Here is a 6,196-nt window from a genome sequence, read left to right as displayed (position 1 = left end):
AATATTTAAAAATATATTTATAGTGACGATACGGTAAATAAAATATTTATACACACCCATACTATTTATTTACACGATACAGTATGGAAAATATTTACTTAACATCGAAATTAATTTGTTTTTATTAATTACACGTTTTATTTTATTATTAATTCACTAGTATAATTTTTAAAAATGTCTTTATATTATTTGTCTATCGATCAAATCATTTAAATAAATTTTTTTTAACCATTAACGTAATTAAACAATGCATACTTTATATATTTAGTAATGCATTAACGTTGTGTTTTAATGTTTGTCAGTATTGACAATCCGTAAACAATTAAATGATCTCTGTAATTTTACAATTAATTATAATTATTTGAATTATAAATAAAGGTAACATTAAACGTTGACATATCACCTCAAAAATTTTGCGACACCTGCCTCTAAATAATTATTCACTCTTATATTAATTCATTCATTAAATATTGTTATTATTTTTATCAATATGTTGGTTTGTACGCAGTCTCCAATAGGATTTTATAAATAAATTTATCGGTTATTTAAATTTTTATGAATGAGCGGGAACGTATCAGACATTAGACAAATTTAAAACTTTAAATAAATGGAGTAAATAATTGAAAAAAAAAAATATTTATAAAAAATGCGCATTTTTTCAAAATTTTATTTTATTAATTATTTACTCGATTCATTAATTAATTGATAATTTTAAATTTGATGTCTGGCTGCATCCACACTCATTTTTTATGATCCTGAAGTTCGGAGACAATTAAAAATTTTGGGATTTTTTTTTACGACAAATTAATAAAAAAAAAAAAAAACTAAAAATATGCACACGTAGAAAATTAAAAGATCTATAGGTGCAATTTTTGATTTTATTTTTTTTTTGTTTTTTAAAAAACACAAAAATTATTAGACGTCGGCCAACTTCAGTATCATTAAATCTTACAGAATAAATTGATGAAATTTCAAAATATATGACTTTTTATAATAATAATAATAATCATGTTAAATTAAATATATCGATGTCAAGTGGAAACGTCAAAATTTTTTACAAAATCACTTTTAAATTTTCTATTATTTGGGAGGGGAATAAAAATCTTGACTGATTTTTATGATTTAATTATTTTATGTACATTGAATATTTTGCATAAGAAAAATTTATTGTAAAAATAAAATTGATACTTATTTTCATAGTTGAAGTGACAGATTTTACTTCAGAAAAGATCTCATTTGATTGAGATTGAAAACAAATTTTTTTATCAACTTATTACTGGGAGCGGAATAAATTACGGCAGTGAAATAACTCACGAAATTACTCAACCATAAATTGCTTAGTAAATATTTTACAATTGTCAGTTAAAAATATATAAATAAATAAATTACAATGTAATTTAATCTCAGCAATTTTACAAGACTCTCAAGTGCGGCTCTGTAAGTTTTCTTATCGCAAGCTACCTCTTGAACTACTGCGAGTAAAATTTGTATTTCAATAGTCGGCTCTGTAATTTGAGAAAATAATTTAATGATCACGTGATTTTGTGAGTTATAATTACGGAGACTTATTCTTCCCACAAATTACACATGTCTTGAAAATTGATTATTATTGTTGTATAAATTTATATATCTTTAAATCTTATCAATTTGATTTCATCAAAAATTAAAATAATATCAGTCTTTAAAATATTGTATTAAAAAAAAAATATGTACAAGCCTACGTAATTAATCTAAATTCCATCGAAACATATTATTATTATTATTATTATTATTATTATTATTATTATTACAATTGTCATTATACTAATTTATCATACTCATAAAATCCCATTACATGAATCAAATTACTGTTTGTGATAACGTGCGAAAAAATTATAATTACTAAGTAAGAGCTAAAATAATTAACAATTGATTGGCTGGTGGCTTATCAATTCCCTTGTCACTGCGTTCGCGATCGTTTATTCAAAACCAACTCTCATAGATTTTTCGAGATAGTACAGTTAGCGGTCATCTTAAAATTTTTAAATAATAAATTAAAATGTTTATAAAATAAAAATAAAAAAATGCATGTCTAGAGAATTCAAAATTTAGTATATGCATTTTTTTTAATTTTATTATTTCCATTATTTAATTATTTTATATGTAATTAAAAAATTGTCGTATGTCTGCTATATTTACACTCATATATTTTTCGAGTACTGAATTTCCTAAAATTAAATCCTGTACTCCGAGAGTTTAAATTTAAAACTCAGCAATTAAAATGTCCCAAAAATATTTCAATTAATTTTTCATTTACACAATTTAATTAATGATACTGAAGTTAGCCGACCTCCAATAATTTTTGGATTTTTTTTAAACAATAAATTAATAAAAAAAAAATATTTGAAAAAATTGCACCTATAGTTTATTAAATTTTCTACAGGTGCATATTTTTATTTTTATTTTTTTTTTAAATTATGTCGTTGAAACAAAAATTCGAAAATTTTTAATTGTTTGCTAACTTCAGAATCATTTTATGACCCCGAAGTTTGCAGACAATTAACAATTTTTGAATTTGTTTTTTCAACAAATCAATTACACAAAAAAAAAAAATATGCACATATAGAAAATTTAAAAAACTAAGAGTGCAATTTTTCAAAATATTTTATTTTTATTATTTATCGTTTTAAAAAAAATTCAAAAATTACTAGACGTCGGCTCACTTCAGTACCATATTTTAATTATCTAAAAAAAATATAATTAAAAAAAAAGCGTAAATTCACTATTTTAAAATAAAAAATGAATAATTAAATTATATAAAAATTAATTAATTGGGATATTTAACTCAGACACTTTTTGCTGTTACAAAAAAAAAATTAATGAATTCCCGTTCTTTTGATGTAACGCTAAGACGCGATTTATTTAATAATGATAAGCCGCTAATTAATAATTAATATTAATGAAATTAAAAAAAAAAAAAAAGAAATAAGTAATAAATAATATTAATTGTTATTGTTTTTCTAGTAACACTGAACAGTGCCTCGTCAAAATCAATGTGAAAAATCTCAGTCTGCAAGTTAATAACAGCGATGTTGATATCGTATGATTAATACTTAAGATTAATTATTAATAGATATAAACATTGCTCGTCTTGTAATCGTATATTCTCCAGTGTTAAATAATTCCATTGTTAATATAGTTATTTATTATTATTACTATAATTAAATAATTAATTAATTATCATCATTATTATTATCATTACATTATTACTATAAATAAATCGGGTGGTGCACGTAATTGTATATTTTTAATGGATCCAATAAATGATTCATTCAAAAATCCACTGCGAACGGATTAGTCGACGGGGAATAATTAATATTATTAATGATTGATAATTGATAATTGATATTCAATAATTATAATTGATAATTAGTAAGATTTAAAAGAAAAAAAAACAATAATTAAATTATTTAAAAGACGATTTTATTGTAAGCTCTACAATATTCGTACGTTTTTAAAAAAATCTGCAAGGATAGTTTTTTTACAGACAAATATTTAATTTGTCTGACTTGGTGATATGTCACATAAGTAATTTTAATATATTATTTAATTTTGAGGACATTCTCAGACAGTGGCGGCACTTTTTTTAAATTTTCAATGACTCGACTCATAAGCATATGAAAATTTTATTAATTAATTAAGAAAAATTAAAGCATTAATTGAAAAAAGGACTATTTTGATGAGACGATTAGAAAAAAAAAATACTTGCAGTTTGATATCATTTGGGAGTTGAACGAAATTTGGAAAATGAGTTTCAGTAAAATCTTTACGTCTATCTTATAATTTGAATTTTAAAATTCCTAAGTATCCAAGTAGCACAGAAACAATTTTAAGATGTCTTTTAAAAGGATAAGACAAATTTTTTTTTGTCCTAATGTCACCTTTTTTGGTATAAATACGACATACAAATATTGGTTCCGGAGACGGAGAAAATTTGTGTTGTTTTTTCTGTCCTATTTCAATTAAAAAGTCATTTAGATGACTTATTTTACCACTATTTATAATTTACTCTTTGTCGTCACTTGAGTTGTCTTTTAAGTAGACATTTTTTCGGTGACATGAATTTCTGATCGTTTTGTCAACATATTGTTGCCTTATCGATCTGTCTAAAAACTGATATCTTATAGATGTCATAAAGGCAAGTGTGCTCCTTGGGTAGCTGCTTGACTTTGTGACATCTATAAGATAGAAGTTTTTTGATAGATTGATAAAGAACCAAAATGTTGACAAAACGATCAGAAATTTGTCACCGAAAAATATCTGCTTTAAAGACTTGATACAAGCGACAACAAAAAATAAATTATAAATAATCGTCAAAGAAGTCAACATCTAAATGATTTTTTAATTGAAATTTCGTTTTTAAAATAAGAAAATAAGGCAAATTTTCTACGGCTTCGAGGATGAACATCTGTACGTTTTATTCATATACAAAAAACTTGACTTTGACAAAAAAATTTCGATTTGTCCTTTTGAAAGACATCTTTATGACATCTGAAAGTTGTCGCTGTGCTACTTGGGTTTGTAGGCAAAAATTTATTCAAAATTTTTTGTTTGACTCATAACTGATACACGAAGACAAATTTCGAGTAAATATTTCTGTGATTCAAAAGCACTCGACGTTACTTTACGAACCTAGTAATGATTGCATTGTATTACAATGTTACTAATTACTATACATCTGTACACCGACAAATTAAATACGAACACAGCTGTACAATAATAGTTGCATTGCAATGTCATGTAATCATTACTAGGCTCGTAAAGTAACGTCGAGTGCTTTTAAATCACAGGAATATTAACTCGAAATTTTTCTTCGCGTATCAATTGGGAGTTAAAAAAAATGTTTTGAATAAATTTTCGCTTCCAAATGTGAAAATTCTAATTGCAAAATTGACATGATTTTATTGAAATTTATTTTCCACATTTCGTTTAACTCCCAATTGATATCAACTGCAAGTAATTTTTTAAAAATTCTATCAGCGAAATTGTCCTTTTTTAAATTAATGCTTTAATTTTTTTTAATTAAATGATAAAATCTTGATACTCTTATGACAGTTGTAAGTCATTGGAAATTTTTATTTAAAAAATGGGAGGCACTGTCTGAAAATGTCCTTAAATATGCGACAAATAAGGCTGGCTGGATCCGCGATCGCTTCAATATTTCTTAACTTGATTTATAAAATTGCTCAATGTTCAGAAGCTCTTTCGTTCATTTCTGGTAATAAATAATAATAATACTAATCTATTGTTCAAAAATAAGCATAAAAAAAATAAACAATTGCTAATTGTAAAGGTAATTAATAAATAAACTAAATAGTTAATGTGATGGCGAGATTGCCGCCTGCCATTTGTTTGCATCCGCGGATTAGATTTAAATTTTTAGAGGACCTCGACTAGAGTAGATTTAGTTAACAAGAAAAATTTAGTTAATAATTAATTAATTAAATACTTAATTAATTAATTAATATAAATATTCATGTATCAGCATGATAATTTATGAAATTGTCTTTAGAAGGATAGATAGGTCGTAGCCTAATTAGTAGTCGTGTAGGATCTGAAAAATAAAAAAGTAAAAAAAACAAAAAAAACAAATAAAAAAAAAAAATTAATCAATTTATAATTAATAAGTTGGATTAAAAACATTGTAGTAAGTGCTAGCTTTTCAACGAGTTTCAAAGCTGTCTTTTTAGTGAGGAATTTATTAATCAGTACTCTGTCTACTTATAAATCTATATATTTTTATTTTTCTGTCTTACTTATCGATTTATGGAAAAGAAAATAAAATGTACTCGCGTTTCTACGAATAATTAAATTGTCCAGCAAAAGCTCATTACATTACTAATAACTAATTACTAATTCCGTGTATCTTTTTGCGATCTGAAGAAACTAAATCCTGCCCGAGTTAGTCAGTAACGTGAGGAAGAAAAAATAAAATTTTAAAAAAATAAAATAAAGACGAAAAATCTATGAAAGAGATTTAATGGAGATTGATAAATCTATTTTTACACTTGGTCAAGAATTAATAAGAAAAAAAAAAGTTATTAATTAATAAAAATAAAATAATGATAAATAAACTGATTAATTCTTTGCAGCAGCAAAGTTTATAGTAAATGATTTAGAGCTTTATCTAGATTTAATATTAATCGATTTAAAATTA

The sequence above is a fragment of the Microplitis mediator genome, chromosome 10 (genome assembly GCF_029852145.1).
Source record: "Microplitis mediator isolate UGA2020A chromosome 10, iyMicMedi2.1, whole genome shotgun sequence".
Taxonomy (NCBI): Eukaryota; Metazoa; Arthropoda; class Insecta; order Hymenoptera; family Braconidae; genus Microplitis; species Microplitis mediator.
The sequence above is the reverse complement of the archived record's forward strand: the minus strand, read 5'-3'. Positions refer to the sequence as shown.